Below are 19,124 nucleotides of genomic sequence, written 5' to 3' on the forward strand. Positions count from 1 at the left end.
TGGAGAGATCCTCTCAAGCAGAGAAGAATCAGTGTCAGAAGCAGTCTTAGACAATTGTGGAGCAACTATAATTAGAAAAGCCGAGAGGAGACTGAGAGGAGGCGTCCACTCATGCACAAACCTCCAATAGGGGGAAATTTCGAGCCAAGTGGGCAGAAGGATCACATGTAGCCATACCTCTAGGTGTGAGGTGGGGCGATGTGAAGTGATAGTCCCAAGAAGGTTGAAATTGGGCAAGGTCCATTGAGAGGTTTTTTCTCATGGAATGTACCTTTCTATGGGAGCCCAAAGTACATAGTAGCAGGAGTAATCAATGGCAACTGCTGCAGTTAGAGATCAGAGTGACAGAGACTATAGTAGCCAGATACTGAAGAGCACAGAGAAGGGTTGAAAACAGTGCTGAAAGGCAGAGTCAATAGAAGTGTATAGTTTTCAGTCGACAGAGTCAATAACTGTCAGAGACTTTGATGACAAAGGCATCGTTCTGATTCAAGTTGGATGGTTTTTTGTTTCTGGAGTTGTTGTAGCAACAACACTAGAGATAAGTGTTGCATGCAGAACATTCCAAAGGTTTAGGATCAGGATTGAGTTGAATTCCTTTCATGTTGAGAGGGAGTGTTGAAGCTAGCAACAAGAAATGTTAAAAATAGAATCCAAAAATTCCAATTTAATTTGTCCTTGAATTAAATTGAGAATTAAAATTGTAATTCTTTTCTCATAGAACTTGTAATAGTTAACTAAGTTAAGTTGACTTAGTTAACTTAGGAATTTCGAGTTGGAAGTATTTCTAAAGTCATTTATATGTTCTCCCTTTATTATAGGGGTCCAAGATGAGTTAATTGTGAGTTGTAATTATATAACTGAGTTTACTGAGTTAAGTTTAGTTAAATTAGTTCCAAATCGTTTGAGGAACTAATAGTGAGTTAATAGTCAATTGGTGCACTAATGCATTAACTAGTGCTACTCCAGTTAACTGAATATTCCCTCATCAGAAACTCATGCATGTTGATTCTAAGAGAGACCCAGTTGAGAATAGAGTGTAGGCAGAGTGTACTATCAGCTGTATAATTTTTGAGTTGTACAGATAGTGCATACAATCAAGAACTGAACCTAGAAGGGATTGTGTAGTTTTGGATGCACTGGTTTCGCTTTAAGATGGGCTAATGAGCCATAGGAATTGCGCAAGGAAATAGGGGCTTGGAGAGCAAGAGAAGAGGCTAAGGTTTCACTTGAGCTTTTTTGTGAGATTGGAGATTGATCATATTGAGTGCTAGGATTATTCTTGTGAGAACAAGCATTTCATTATCGTCTTCAATTTACGATTTAATGCAATACAGATAATGGTGTTTTTAGCTCAGGATTTCCCTAGATACTTATTGTGTTATGTGCCATTGATTCGTTTTCCTCTTGTTATTATTGTTTTCATCGATCTATTGGCTTTTGTTGGTTGAAAGTAGAAGTAGATTATTTTCCTGTGCTTTAGTAAATTGCATGAGCCTGTGAATCTACAGGGTTTTCTACAATATTTCCCTATGATTCTCCTCCGGAAGATATGATTGAAATTCCTTCCCCAACCTGGCACAAATGATTTGAAATTCCTTCCCCAACCTGGCACAAATGAGATGAATCATGCCCCACGAATTCTACAGGGTAACACCTATGTGCAAGCCCTAAAATGGTGAATTTGTCTCTCTTAGAAGTAACAACTAATAGCCCTGAAATTCTCCACAAATGTTGGTCGACCCTCAATGAAATTTCTCCTAAATTCATTGGCGAGAATTTCCCTTGAAACTCCCTCAACTCAATGGAACGACTTCAGCCCTTGCGTCCTCTTGGAAGTTCAAACTAGTTGAAGCAAGAGTGGTTATGACCTAGTGAACTCCAACAAATCTCTTCCCGCTAAGGTCTGAAATTCTCTCCTAGGGTGGCACTTAACTTCCACCAAAAGAGAGATTGGAATTCCCCCTTGGAAATATGTGTGCTCAAAGTACCGATTGACTTGCCTAACAACTCAAGCAAATTAGATTCATAAACAAGGAACTCCAAAAATGAGTTGGCTTTTACTTTTTGTAGTTGTTCTCCTCTCTCCCCTTGTGGTCCCCACCAAATCGAGTCCCCTTGAGTGTTTTCCCTCCTTGTGGGTCGAATTCCTCCTAAGGGTTCGATTTCCCTTTTAATGTGTCCCCCACAACTCACCACTTAAATTTTTACCCATTTTTCTTAAGTTGCCTTCCTTTCCTTTTGCAAAATTTATTTCCAAGTCTTCTAACCCAAATCTCCTAAATCCAAATGCCAACATATTTAGTAGGTAATAAAACTGCAAAATTGGGGAAGCTCCTTAAACAAATTTAATTATTGGGGATATGACATCTTCGCTTTTGTAAGAATTCTTAGTTTTTGTTTAATTTAATTATTGGGGATATGACATCTTCGCTTTTGTAAGAATTCTTAGTTTTTGTTTATTATGAAGAAGAGATGTAACGAAATAATGCATGGGATCTTTTGGATTTGTTTGTCATGTTTAGGGCCAATTTTAAAATTGTTTGGAAGAAAGGAAGAACTATAGATCTCATTTTGCAATCAGATCTCATTTTTTTCTTCTCCCTTCATAATAAGCGATCTTAAACTTCCTAGTATAACGTATTATTTATTATGTGAGTAGCAATTTTCAAACAATAATAAATGTGCACTAGATTTGTCTCTAAATATTTGTTGCCAAATTTGCGAAAACTCTTTTGAAATTGTTATATATTGATGATAACTTAGTTATCTTATTGAAGTAGATATGAACCACTCTAGGAGAGTTCTACATCGAAGCGTGAATGAAAGATCATTGATTATGCAATTGAAGAAATCAAAAGCTTAACTAACTTTACATAGGAAATGCCATTTTATAATATTCCTTTTTTTATATATGGTAATTAGTTTATATATTATAATTATTTAATTTCTTATTTAATTGTTTATTTCAATTCTCTATTGTTAAAACAATTTAAATTATAAGGCATGTAGTGTAAATTTGTATTTCTATACTTAAATGTAATTTTGTTTATATTTAATTGGTTTTCGTTTTATGATCTCTATCCAATTTGTACTCTTGAATTTTTAGGATATAAATAATGAATAATTTAAGCTATTAATTTATATTTTTATTATAAATAATATTTTATTAATGTTGGATTTTTTTATATAAAATTAGTAATTAAATTAAATTGTAAATTTTATTTTAATCTACAACCAAGTATGAGGGAAATGTGTGATTTTCTCCGTACTCAACATGAAATTGACATGTATCTTTTTAATATTTAAATTAAAAAACAAATTTTTAATTAATAAGAAAACAAAACTCAAAATATTTAAACTACATATTTAAAAATATAAAAAATAAAATAGAGTTTTCTCAATTTTTTCACAAATAATTTTTATATAATATGTCTTCTATTAGAAATAAGTTTTTTAATATTTAGTAGATATATTTTGGATCACTTCTCTTTTCTTTTTCTACTCCACATTGCTGCCAGGGTGGGGCACTTAAGTGGCTATGTGGTTGTTGTTTGCTGAGTTGTAGCCTTTGCTGGTTTAGGTGTTGTTTGATGTGTGCATACTGTTCTTGATGCACCTTAGCTAGTTTCGATCTGGTTGTGAGACTTTTTCCCGATTAGACTAGCCGACCATCATATTATTTCTCATGGCACATTAATGATTATTTCCCTCATTTTTTACAACCTTCCACATCTCTCGGTCATTGTCCTCTGGGCCTAATTTACCTCATATTCACGTTATCTTCCACATATCTTAGACTACGTGCCACATTTGCTTCTTTTTCTCTTTCTATGCTTTCCTTTTTGGGTGGTGACATACTTATATCTACTACCCTCTTTTTGGGTGTCCTTGAGATTCCACTTACCCATGTTTCCCATCGACGTGCCCTCCCTGCATTTATTTTCAATTGGTGGATAGTGTTTTAGTATTTATATTCTCTGGTTCCCTGCGCACTGGTGTTTCTTGGGAACATTCCTCTTAGATGTATACATTTATTTTATTTTGAGACAATCATGATTATTCCTTTATGGAATATCTTGGTTTGGATTCGTTGGACTCTGAGGCACTCATCCAGGCCACGTTAGATGTTAAACTGACACACTCTTCCCATCTAGATGTTGCCATAGGTGTTGTCCCCACTCCACCTAGCTTTGTGCCTCCCGAAGACGTGTCTTCAATTCCACTTGTGTTGTCCCCCTTGTGTCACACTGAAGTGTCTTCTCATGTTAGACGACACCAGAGAAAACATGAGAAGGTCATCAAGTACTCCAGTGAACCCAAAATTCTAATCTTTGGTCATGATGTTCTCCTCGACCAAGTTGTTAGTCTGCAGAAGAGGGAGCTTGTCTGTAGGTAGATTTTCTTGGATATGGAATAGCTTAATATGCAGGCCTAATCGGAGAAACATTTGACTCTGCGTATTGGTTATTCCACTGAGGTTTGTCTCCTGTTGAACAAATGCTTCAACATACATTTCCTTCACCAGGAAGATGCAGAAAAAATCCTAAATCTTTCTCGGGTTATGGGGTGATCCTTTCTAGAGGTCCATAAGTGGTATGTGGGCTTCAATCTGTTGCATGAATTTTCAAGGAATCGATATATATGGATAAAACTACCCGACCTCCCTTTGGAATTCTGGACCAAGAAGGTGCTTATGGACATTGGTAATGAGATTGGTTGTTTGATATATCTGGATCCTCAAAGTTTTGGTGCCAAGGATAAACGAGTGGCTTGGATTTTGGTTGAGACAAATTTCTCTAGTGGCTTACCTATGGAATTCATTCTGAGTTGGGGGGCTATCTTGGTGTGTTGACACCTAATATTTGGGATTGGGTGAATCCATGTAAATATTGTAAATAAGAAAATAAGGAGAATTACAAGTTTAAGAGACATTGGGAGATGAAACCTAAGAGTCTCCCCCTCCATGTATATATCTATGATCAATATCAATGAAAAATCACAATTCGCTTTGAGGAGTCACCTCCTGGCCTAACATGGTATTAGAGCACAGGTCTCAACCCATTTTTTGGCTTCGTTTATATCATTGTAACTCCTTCCTTCCTATGTTATGCATTTCTACACATTGGCATATCCCTGCAAAATTTTGTGCATTACACTGGTTGAGATTTGATTTTCTTATAACTATTGAAGAATCAAATTGTTGCATTGAGGCATTTCTTTACCTCCTAGGAAGATTGGAGCGCCTTGTTGCACTACCTTGAGGTGTTGTGTGATTCCTATTCAAGATTTAATGGTGTTTGTGTGTGGTAAGCCTGTTTAGAAGCCTCTATGTCCGACGGTTGATGAATGGTTGAATGCCGGTGTTATATCTAATTTTTTCTTTTTTCTTTTTTCTTTTTTCTTTTTCTGAGAAGTTCTTGAATGGTGGAAACATTTGTATGTATTGTGTTAATTACCTGTGAACAATGTTAAAAATTCAAGCTTGATTACCACACAATGAAAGCAGTGTTGTGTTAATAAGAAAGGTGTCTCTCTCATCGATTTTTCCCACCTAACAGAGTTAAGCATCGGGTTTTATCGGCCCTCATACATGACCCCTCCACCTTCCCCATCCTGATCGATGGCTATTATCGCTTGTGGGGTGTCCTGTTCTATTTCCATTTAACATGGAAGGGGTGCCCTCGTACCCCAGTTTCCTCCCAAACCACCCTCCCACACTCCCTGTCTTGCGGCATCACCCGCCTCCTCCCTATATCGCCCTCCTCGTGGCCGCGTAAACCACCTTCTCCATACCACCCTTTGTGGGACCTGTTAATGTATATCATACCACTCCATCATAATGTATCGTAATACTCCACCACTACATACTTTGTATCATGCGTATCTACCTCCACCGCTACATATTCCATATCTCTCCTCCGCTATATACATATCCTCTCCCTCCTCCTGACTCTTGGTTATATATTGACCCCACACATAGCATATAACTCCGCCTCTCCAGTTAACACCTCCCCATATATCCCCTACCCTATATACTACCTCTCCCATACAACACCTCCCCCATATAACCCTTCCCCAAATAATACCTTTCTTATATATATATATATATATATATATATATATATATATATATATATATATATATATATATATATATATATCAGAGTGCATTTCTTTTACAGAAATTACCACTAGAACTGCATTTTTTCACAGTATATTTCTAGCAGAGTACATTTTTTACACAGTACATAGATTTTAAAATGAATTCACTGATATCAATTATTGGAGTAGTTCTCTCTAGAAAAGAGATCTATCCTGAATGGTCAATGAAGATAAAACACACTCTCATTTTCAATGAGTTATGGAGAGGAGTTTGTGAAGGATAAGGAGATAATGCACCTACAAAGCCCATTTCAGATAAGGAGATTTCCATTTGGGAAAATAAGAACAAGGCTTATGCCTTAATGCAGCATCTGTAAATGAAGAGGTGAGTCACCATATTTCACCATTTTCAAATGCTTTTGAAGCCTTAAAGAAGTTGAAGGAATTGTATAACTCACACTATGAACTTGAAGTTGTCCAATTCATGATTAAATTATTCAATCTTGAATTAAAAAAGTATGACCCTCTTGCTTTAGCATCAGAAGTAAGATCCATTATGCATGATATAAAAACCACTGGTGTTGAAATAGACATTCCTCTCATAACTTATTTCAATGCACTATATCCCACTTATTCACATTATCTTGAGTCATTGCAAGAAATTGGAAATCTCAAGGAGATTACCTTTGACTCCCTTGAGAAGAAGTTTGCTGAGAGAGAGAATGATTTTGGGAAGAAGAAAACTCCTCAGTCTTCTGAGGAAGTTATGTGTCTTGTGCATAGAGAGAAGAATCATGCACAACATTCTTCTAAAGGAAGAGGTGACCGAAGAGGAAGAGGAAGAAGGAACTTTAGAGGAAGGGGGGACAAACAGATCCAAGGAGAATAGTATGATCTTCATTGCATATGTTGCAATAGAGATGGACATGATGCATCCACATGTAAGTTTCCTTGTGACAAAACTGAGTAGGAAAAAAATGAAGGCAAAGGTAAAACCAATGACAAAGCGAAAGGTAAAGCACCTGAATCCACTCACTGTGTTGTGGCACATTGTAATAATGGAGTAACTAGAGAGTTATTTAATGCTTCACTTGCTTCTTGGAAAGAGTCCGATTGGTTGCTTGATTTAGGAGCAACTTGCCAACTGAATTTTAGGAGAGATTGTTTAGAATAATTCAATGACAATGTTGATGGAGCAGTATATTTTGCAAACAAGTCAAAACTCAGGCCATTGGAACTTGGCACCAGTAGGCTCAAACTTTCTGGTCTTACAGACTTTATTCTACATTATGTTCTATATCTCTCGGAGCTGAGGAGAAACTTGTTGTCAGAAAAGCATTAGATCACTCACTTGTCATTATGGAGATAGAAGAAGAAATACTTTTGAAGTTGCAAGGTACCTCTGTTCATGCACAAAACCTTTCATACAGTGCTCACTATGATGAAGGTACACTTCCATCAAGTTTTTTATGGCATGCTAGATTTGGACACTTGAACTATGACAACATTCATTTGTTGAAGAAAAATGGTGTTATTGGTTTGCCTACAATTCTTCGGAAACTTAAGCAATGTGATGCTTGTATTCTAGCCTAAGCATAGCAAAAAGTATTTTCATGATTCTCATTCCAAAGCACATAGAAAACTTGAACTCACTCATTCATACTTATGTGGCCCAATGCTTGTTCCTTTTGCAAGTGGTAATAATATATGATGACATTTATTGATGACTACACTAGAATGTGTTAGGCTTATTTATTGAAGAAAAATTCGGATTCTTTTAAAACATTCAAGAATTTTCATGCATGGATTGAAAATGATGCACAATCTCATGTTGGCACTATTCGCACTGATAATGGAAAGGAATAAACCTCAAATGAATTTGAAAACTATCTTCGCCAACATGGGATCAAACATAAAACAACTGTGCCTTGGAATCCCAACAGAATGGTGTAGATGAAAGAATGAGCAGGACAATTTCAAGTATGGTACGTTCCATGATGTTTTAAAAGATTGTTAAATTGGTGTTTTGGGTTGATGCAGTTCTATGTGTTGTGTATATAATGAATAGGTATCCATCTAATGCTATTAGAAACAAGACTCATTATGGAATTTGGCATGCCCACATTCCTTCGGTAAAGAATCTCAAGGTCTTTGGTTCCACCTGTTATGCCTTGATACCTAAGGAACAAAGAAACAAAATTGATGCAAGGAGTTGTAAGTGTATCTTCTCAGGGTATTCAAATACCTACAAATCATATCATCTCTATAATGAAGTTAATAAGAATTTTATAGTGTCTAGAGATGTGGTATTTACTAAATCTTCCAAGACTGACAATTTTGTTTAGCAACAACTTGATCGCTTGGATAGATTCAAACATGGAAAATCTTTCCAAGAGTTTGATAATCAGATTCCACATATTTAAGGGGGAATTCCTATACCACATCAATTTGTGGAATCTTCTTCTGAAGTACTCTCCCCCCCACATGAAGCTCCAACTACTAATCCAGATGACACTTTAAATGATGTGATTGACAACATTAGGAGACTAAATATTGATTCAGCCCCAACTCAGTCAACTAAGCAACCTAGGTCATCCTAGAAAGGTCCTCTTAAATGGCTGACAAAGACACTTGAAAGTGTTCATCATGATGAGATTGGAAAGGCAGGGACAAGGAGCTCTAATAGACAAAATGGAGATGATGTAGACAATCTTGATTCACTAGTTGACATGGATGTTTCTTATTATTGTGAACTAAATTTTTCTACATATTTTGAACCAACTTCCTTTATAGAGTTATTTCTCATGATGAATGGCAACAAGTGATGAAGAAAGAATGTGATGCCTTGATAAAGACGTTGGATGGGGCAAGGCTGTAAGCCTTAGCCCCGGGTTCCATTTGTGCATAGGTGACCAATGACGGAAGCTCAGTGGGTGGGGTGGGGCACTTGGCCCTAGCCCCGGTCCCATGGTCATTGCATGTAACCATAGGTGGAAAGGTAAAGGGATAGTCTGACAAAGGAAGAATTTAAGGCTTGAGCCCCAGTCACATGGCAGGCACAAAACTAAAGGCAAATGTTTGGGAGCCTAATTGGAGGGGGTGAACGATTAGTGCTTCCCCCTGACCACATCATCCTCCATGTGACCACCGCCCAATGGAAAGGGTGCCAAAACCAGCAGGGGCGAACCATTGGCCTAGCCCTCGGCCTTATGGTGCCACGTGACCCATTTTTTGCACATACGGAGTTATTGGGCAATTAAACTAGGCAACAAAATGCACCAATGGTGGGCAAAATTGTCACCTCCCGAATGGTTTAAAGGGTGGATTTGTCGCTCAGTTTGCAGGTTCAACCAATTTGGAGGATGAATAGGAGAAGAAACTTGGGAGAGCCATAACTTGATGAGTTTTTTGTCATTCTGAGCCTAAGAAGAGCCTAGATAAGGGTTTTTAGGCATTCTGAATCCAATGGAAGCCTCCTCTTACTAACTGGAACACTTTTGGAAGGACTTTTTGCAGGTTTGAGTCTTTGAGTGCTAGGTACAATCAATGGTTTGAAGCAATTTTGAAGGCTTGTTTACCATGGAGAGGACCTTGTAGGGGTTTTCTAGCCTTCATATGTTATATGCAGCAGCTGTGACTTCTATGGTGCAGCTCTTGTTTGTCTTTTCTCTTTATGTGTTTTGAGGATGTGGAGTTGTTGTACATGTTATGCTCATTTTCAGATGGAGTATAAGGTCTCTATGTGAGAACCCTTTTCATGTTGATTGTTTTACGACTGACTCTAGGTGGTCATACTTTCTAGAGCGAGAGTTCATTGCAGGAGAATGTTTCCTTAAAGGGGAAACAAACCACTCATTTTGTTAACAAATTTCATGTAATATTTGACCAATGAAATCTATGGAGCGGTCTAGCTGTGTTAGCAGGCCTCGAGATGTAGTCGAGGAAGGGTGAACTCTATCATCAAATTATGTTTTGCATCTCTTCATGTTTTCCTTTTGAGATACATGTGGATATGTCACTTGTTTAAAGTTAATATGGAAACTAACTCATCATCCATCAAGAGAGCATAAAACTTGTTTACATAAGACCCATTTTTGTTTACCTGCAAAGTGTAAGAGGACGGTCAATTTTTAGGAAGGAGAAGTTCTCCTCCAATTTTAGATCACTCATGATCCCTTTGGGTCTAGAAAAAATGGGTTCCTAGGGGTTGATGCTCCTACATCATTATCTCAATCCCAATGAGTTTTTTCTCTACATTAGAAATCATGGTTTACAGTTTATTAATAGTCAACAAAAATTGAATCAAAGGCATGTTGAGTGGGTATAATTTCTGCAAAATTCTAGATTTGATATTAAAAACACAAGTGGTACATCAAATAAGGTAGTTGATGCATTGAGTAGAATAAATTTTATTCTACCTGAATTTCAAGTTAATATTTTGGGATCTGATAAGCTTAAAGAGATGTACAAAGATGATGCATATTTTAAGGATGCATATGCGACATGTGAAAATATAGTTAGTATGAACAAAATGTAGCGGTTGAGTTCTATCAGTCAAGAAGGGTTGTTATTCAAGGACAACATACTTTGCATACCAAAATATTTAATGAGAGATAATTTGATAAAGGAAAAGCACAGTGGAGGATTTCCATGGTATTTGGACACGATAAAACATTTGCATTGTTGAATGCTTTTCATTTTTGGCAAGGTATGCAAGCTTATGTGAAAATGTTTATTGAAAGGTGCATAATTTCTCGTCATGCTAAAGGAGTCAAAATGCAAGTCTATATCATCCATTTTCAAATCCAAGAAGACCATGGGACTCGATAAGTATGGATTTTGTATTGGATTTGCATCAAACTCAAAGGGATAACCATTCTATTTATGTTTTTGTGGATAGATTTTCAAATATGTCACATTTCATAGATTTTACAAAGACTAGTGATGCAACCAATGTAACTAACTTATTCTTCAGAGAGAGATTGTAAGGGTGCATGGTTTTCCTAGAATATTGTTTCATATAGAGATACAAGATTTGTAAGCCATTTTTAGACAACGTTGTGAAATAAACTAGGAATTAACTTGATTTTTAGCTCAACATATCACCCACAGACTATTGGAAAACAAATGTGGTAAACATGAGCTTATAAAATATCTTGAGAAGTTTGGTAATGAGTATCACAAGCAATCGGATCAAGTACTTTATTGAGCTAAGCTTTCACATAATGATTCTCTCAATAAAATTAGAGGGATGTGTCCATTTCAGATAGTATATGAAATAAAATCGAAAGGAATTTATAAGTTAAAAAAAAATTGTGAAAGCAAGAATTAAGGAATGTTGATTGTGAAGACTTTGCAACAACCATGGAAGAATTGATAGAAAGAGTTAAACAACAGTTACAAGAGAATAATAACAATTATAAAAAGAGAGAAGATATGAAAATAATACATTTGGACTTTAACATTATTGACTTAGTGATGGCATATCATAGGAAGGAAAGGTTTCCAACATAGTTACTCATCAAACGAGAACTATTACCTCAAAATGGGTACTTTAGCCCAAAAACCCCAAAAAAACATGAAAAAAAAGCTTGAAAACGAAAAGTGTTGGTACTAGAGCAACCTCTTTTTTTTTTTCAGGGTAAATTTTCAACATTTTTTTTAACATGGAAGTAAAAGCGAATTTTTTTTTGTGCAAAAAACACCCTGAAAACGAAAAGTGTTGATGCTGGAATAACATCTTTTTTTTCGGTGTAAATTGTCAACATCTTTTAATAAAGACGTTAAAGATAAAATATCATGACTGTAAAAAACCTTAAAATTCCAACGATAGACATGACATTAAGGATAAAATATCAAAAGTCTGAAAATTCCAAACAATTTAGGCATGGTATTAGAGATAAAATATCACGTCTCTCAAAAGCCTTAAAATTTCAAGGATGTCATTAAAGATAAAACATCATCTCTATCAAAATCCTTAAAATTCCAACAATTTCCAGCCATTGTGTTAATATTATTTCAATAAATTATTACCATTTAATTTATCTTAATTTATTTTTATTTTAAACATATCATATTAATAACAATTTATTAAATATAATGTCTTTTTTATATATGTATTGAAGTCACTAGATAAGAAACACTTCAGTTATTATGAATGAACAAATTTACAAAACAAATGAATTTATATGTGATTTTGAAGTTTTTGATACTCTTTGCATTAAAACATTTATTTGTTTAGAAATTTGTGTCAATATTTTATTTTTAAATAATCTTAAAATTTGCAAATTTACAAATTGTTTTTTAAAAACTACATTTCATTACTGAGAAATATATATATTTTAATTTTATTTTCATATATAATAATAATAATAATAATAATAGTTTTATATTAAAATTAAATTTTATTTGAATTTAATAATTCGAAACAAATAAATATATTAAAGATTATGGAAAACAAAATTGTCATTTCGAGAATCCTATTAATCTCTAAGAAAGTACACCGTCAACAAAAAAATTGTTCTCTAGACTTATTACTTTTACATTTTTTTTGACATATATATCCAATCAAATATATTGAGAATATGAAAACAATGAAAAAAAAATTAAAAAAATTAATGTTTTTAATTATTATTGACTTAATGATGGCATATCATAGGAAGAAAAAGTTTCTAACATAGTTACCGATCAAATGGGAACTATTAGCTCAAAACGGGTACTTTAGTCCAAAAACAAAAAAAAAAACATGAAAAAAGAGCCTAAAAACAAAAAGTGTTGATATTGGAATAACCTCTTCTTTTTCAGGGTAAATTTTCAACATTTTTTAAAAATGGAAGTAAAAGCTAATTTTTTTGTGCAAAAAACACCTTGAAAATGAAAAGTGTTGATGTTGAAATAGCGTCCTTTTTTTCGGGATAAATTGTCAACATCTTTTAATAATGACATTAAATATAAAATATATTGACTCTAAAAAACCTTAAAATTTCAATGGTAGATATGACATTAAAGATAAAATATCAAAAGTCTTAAAATTCTAAGGATGGCCTTAAAGATAAAATATCACCTTTATGATCCTTAAAATTCCAACAATTTACAGCCATTCTGTTAATACTATTTTAATAAATTATTACCATTTAATTTATATTAATTTATTTTTATTTTAAGCTTATCATATTAATAACAATTTATTAAATATAATGTCTTTTTTATATAATGTATTGAAGTCTCTCTATAGGAAAGCTTCATTTATGATGAATGAACAACTTTACAAAATAAATAAATTTAAATGTGATTTTGGAGTTTTTGATATCCTCTGTATTAAAACAATTGTTTTTTTGGAAACTTGTGTCAATATATTATTTTTAAATAATTTTAATATTTTGAAATTTGCAAATTATTTTTTAAAACCTATATTTCATAATAATAATAATAATAATAAGAATAAGAATAATAATAAATTTTATTTGAATTTAATAAATCAAAACTAATAAACATATTAAAGATTATGTAAAAAAAAATGTCGTTTATAGAATCCTATAGATGGCTAAGTAGACCATCAACAAAAAAATGTTTTCTAGACTTATTACTTCTACATTTTTTTGGACATATATATTCAATCAGATATATTGAAAATATGACAACGTTGAAAAAATAAAAAATAAAAATGAAAAACTAAAATCACAAAAAATTAAAAAAAATAATAGAAAAATATATAAAAATACATATTTTAACATTAAAAAAAAAAAGAAAAAAGAAACAACAACAACAACAACAACAACAACAACAACAACAACAACAACAACAACAACAACAAACAAACAAACAAACAAAAACAAAAACAAAAACAAAAACAAACAAAACATGACTCAAACAAATACAATACATAAAATATATAAAAAAACAACAAAACAAAATAAAAACATAAATGATTTATAAAATATAAAAATTACAAAAACAAAACATAAGCAAACAAATATATATGTATATATCTGGAAAAAAAATAAAATAAAATAAAATAATTTTTTTTAAGAAAATAGACCAAAAAAACATTTAAAATAAATAAATAATATCAATGAAATAAATTTAAAAAAAAAAAACAAAAACAAAAAAACCATTAAAATAAAAAAAATAAAAAATACACACAGAAACATTTAAAAAAAATAAAATAAAATAAAATAAAATAAAAATTAAAAGAAATAATTAAAAAAACATTTAAAAAAATTAAACTTAAAAAAGTCATTAAAAATATAAATAGAAAGAAGAAAGATAAACCAAAAATGAAATTAAAAAATATTTTAACAATAATTATAAATATTCAAAATAATGATTAAAAAAAATAAAATTGTAATAATTAAAAACATTGAAAAAAAAACCATTAAAACCATTTATTTTTTTTAAATAACAAAAAGTAAAATCAAAAAATCAAAATTTGAAATAAAAAAAATTAAAAAACATATTAAAAAAAATAAAATTTATTAAAAAAAATAATAAAAAACAATAAATAGATAAACCAATTCATTTAAAAAAAAATTACACATATTAAAAAACAAAACAAAACAAAAAATTAAAAAAAAAAAACTTAGAAAAAAAATATCATTGTTTTAATTATTTTAAATTTGGTATTTTTTTTTTTTTTTTTAATTATTTTAAGTTTTTGTATTTTAATTATTATTTTTTTAAATTTAAATTTTTATAATTTTAATCATTTAAAAAAAATAATAATAATTTTTATTTTGAAGTGAAAAAAATAATAATAATAATTTGAATTTTTTTATTTTTTCTTTAAATTATTTGTTTTTTATAAATTATTATTATTTTTTTTTATTTCTTGATTTTTTTTTTTTACATGTTAATTTTATTTTATTTTTACACTTTTATGGGTATTTTTTTTGTCATGTTTTTTTTTTTTTTTTTTTTTTTACAAGCATTTAAAGAAAAGGTCTACACTTAATAGGTTAGAAAATTTGAAGTGTTAAAAATAAGTTTACTTGATACATAAAAAAAATGAAAGTGTCAAAAATAAGCCTTAAAAAAAATGTGTTGATACTGCACAACACTTTTCAAAATCAACATGAAAATCACTAACATTTTAAAAACAATATTCATACTTGATACATAAGAAAATTTAAAATGCCAAAAATATACTATGAAGAAAAAGGTGCATTCTCAAACACCACTTTTCAAAATCAGTTTTTTTTGCTACCTCCAAAAAAACTAGTATTAGGTAATTTTCTGGTTTGATCAGTAACTAAGCTTTCCTAAATAAACATATAATAAATTAAAATTTAAGAAAATCTGTCGTATAAGATTTTATGAAAATGTTCTTCTAATAATTTTAAGTTAGAAATCTCAAGTGATATTGATATTTCTCCAATTTTCAATGTTGTATAGTTGTATCCTTTCAAAGAGATAGAAATGATGCCCTTAGGTCTCCATTAACTTATTTTTGCTTAATTTTGGATTGATGCTCCTAAAAATCTCCTTGAGAGATCTAAATCTCTTACACTACAGTGAAAACTCTATGTGGATATAGTGGTGATCAGCTTCGAATTCAAAGTTTGGTGCTAATTTCACTCCATTCCAATCTTAAGCCCCAAATTTAGTTAAGGGAGAAAATCCCAATTCCTTGCGTAATCTGAAATCTACATGGTTTTTATTGTGATCACAACCTAGAAAATCGATGATCTAGATGATCCATATATCCTTGCCAATTCAAATATATCTTCGACCTGGATACTTCCTTTAATCCATCTATCTACTGCTTCAACCAAGTATCCACGATTTGGTTTAATATTGTAACTTGTGGATTGGTTTAATTCGAATACTTCATAGCCCAAATTATCGAGAGATCTAGAATCTAATTGATGACTTGTCACTAGACTATTACTGCAACCTGATACATCTCCCACTCTAGATTAATAGTAGTCCATGACATACACTTTCACAGTTCCATCAATTGATGACTCTTTTCAAAATTGAAAGGTTTGATGTTGTCGAAGATTTATGCTATAAGAAATTGGGTTTGGTCTAGTCTAGAAACACTAAATTACACTATGACCGGATTTGAATCTGGGAACCAATCACTTGCAATTATCAATTCTTCCTGCAACAAAGTTAATAAATCTAATCTGGTTTGCGCTCAATAGAATACAAATTCAAATAGTCACATGGGGAATATACAAACCACTGTATTAATGGAAAGAAGAATGATTATAAAATTTATAACATTGGATGCACAATCATCCTCTCGATTCCTCAAACCTCTTCACTTTGATTTCTCACTTAATGCACTTCTCTTAGCCACTCTCTCAATTGCATTAAAAAAAAACCACCTCTTATATGGATCTCTCTTACCCATCTCAACAAATTCAATCAATATATTCAATTTGTTTTACTAAATTATCTAATAGTTTCCTACTTTGGATACATCTATCTTTTTTATATACAATATTTTTGATAGAAAAAACTATCAAGAAATAATTTATATATATAATTTTAAAGTCATTGAAATGTCATTGCTATAATTTATTCTAGTAGAAAGTATCTTAAAATATGTTAGAATCTCTAAATTCAAGTATCTGTGAGTGATATTGTTTTGATAATTTTTAATAGTCAATGTATTATTAATAATATTTCAATATAAATACTATTATTATTATCCAATTTTAAGGTTATAGTCAAGCTAAACATCAAATTGGTGTATGAGACCCCCTAAGGTGTTAGAATCTCCAAATTCAAGTATTTGTGAGAAATATTGTTTTGATAATTTTTAATGGTCAATGTATTATTAATAATATTTCATATAAATACTATTATTATTATCCAATTTTAAGGTCATAGTCAAGCTAAACATCAAATTGGTGTATGAGACTCCCTTATTTGTGTGACTAGAGACCTGCTTCCGGGTAGCAATTTGACTACTAAGTCTAGCAAGACATCTCGTATTGAACCTGTGACCTCTTAGGAGGAAACACATGCTCTTAACCATTAGGCCCACTCAAGCTTGCAATGTATAAGAATCCATTAAAAATTAAATGGTTTTAATAAAGAAATCATATGAGAAGGAAATTAAAAATAAAGAATAAAAAAAAAAAAAATAAAAAAAAAAAGAAAAGACAAAAATAAATTAAATATTAAATAACAAGAAATAAAATAACTAGTTAAGAACCAAATATTTTGATATTTTTACATTTTAGTTTTATAAATTTATATTTTAATTAGTAATTATTGTTATTTTATTTTATACAATTTACTATCTTGGTTTTGATTTTATTTTTTGCATTTGATTCAAGGCTATTTGAATAATTATTTTTATTTTATTTTATAAAAATTATTAGTTTTGTTTTGAAGTTTTCTTTTTTATTTTTTCTATTGAATTGACTCATAGAGATTTAAACTTTGAATCTTATGGTTTATACAATCATTTATAATAAGGTGATGTCTAATTCAGCTACATTGCGCATTAGTTAAAAAATATCATTTTATATATATATATATATATATATAATTTTTTTCTTTTGTAATCCATGAAATTCAAAATTCAAATCCCTAAAGATCAAACCAAAAAAAAAATCAAGTATAGTATTGGGTTGGTATTTTGAATGCTTTGTTGAGATTTTCTGTTCTAATAAAATAGGCAAAAATCTCAGTAGGTGACAACAATCTGATTTGGTTGCTATATTAGCTCTATTTTGTTGGAAGTGAGTTAATGCATCCTATATTTGTTGTAGGAGGATTTATGAGGCAGTTAGATCCTCTTAGCTATAAAACAGGTGTCCAGACGGATTGGGTGGGGAGTGTGTGAGAGTTTGTGAGGAACTGAATTGTCCTGTAATCTCCTGTTTGATAATAAAATTTTGCCGATGCCTATGTTTGGTGGACGTAGCCCAGAATGGTTGGGTGAACCGCGTTAAACCCTGTGTCTCTTTTATGATGTGTTTATCTGTTGTTGCTTGTATTTTGTTTAGCTGCCCACTGACTGCTCCAACAATTGATATCAGAGCATGTTGGAGGCGTGGCGCTGCGGAGGAGTGGCGTAATCTGGAACTGGCATATGCCAATTTACCTGCGCACTGAATGTACCTGCGTGGCAGTGGTCTAGTATCACGTCGATTTGCATGTTGATCACATTAATACGGTGGCTTGGCGTGGCGCAGCTTCGTATCATGTGAATTCAAATGGTAATAGCACGCTTTTTTTTTTGGTTTTGCTGTCCAAACAAAAAGGATTGACCCGTCTCTCAAGATTGGGAACCTACCTCGTTGTCAACAGAACAAGGTAATTATGTCTGGTTTGTGATCGTGATCTTCAACGCTATATTATTAATTTACAGTGGACATCCTGTATTTGAAAGCGTTTGTTGATAAATCCGGGTGGACTAAACTTTGCTGCGTGCATGGACCTGCGGTGGTTCGAATAATTGCTACGTGGGGGGCTTCAAATGATTAGTGACAATGTGAAATTGTCTGCGCGCACCCAACTGTCTGCGCGCGCTGGTTATAAAGCACAGACTTGTTCTGTAACTCTCTGCGGTGAATAGTTACTATAATGCGTGGCGTATCTGGTTCAGGTATTGACGAAGACTGTGGATTGGTGGCGTATAGTCCTTAGCATGCGTATAATCCTGCAGTGCGTGAATCTGATAATTGGTGCGGCAAAAAATTGGTGCGTAATAATAGAATCTGCGGCAATAATTGAGTGTTGGTGCATGTTGATTGCCAGAACACGCAGGAGATTGATGCGTGTTGACTGAGTGCAGTTTTTGGTTCTCAGTTTTTGGGATTGGCGCGGAATAAATTAACACAGTCGCGCCAAAATACTGAAATGGCGTGGTCCCGATTTAATTAAGTGCGCCTGTGCACCAAGTTTCAGATCGGCGCGGAATTTTAAGGTAAAATCGCGCCAAGTTTTTTGCCTTACACTGCTTTTTTGTTGGCGCGGATCGTCAGTTGATCAACAAGCGCCAAGTTTATTTTATGTTTTTGCTGCGCGCCAGTCCGATTACACTATTTGTCAATTGT

The sequence above is a fragment of the Pinus tabuliformis genome, chromosome 8, assembly GCF_031772625.1.
Source record: "Pinus tabuliformis cultivar Carrire ecotype Pingquan chromosome 8, CPIR1, whole genome shotgun sequence".
Classification (NCBI taxonomy): Eukaryota; Viridiplantae; Streptophyta; class Pinopsida; order Pinales; family Pinaceae; genus Pinus; species Pinus tabuliformis.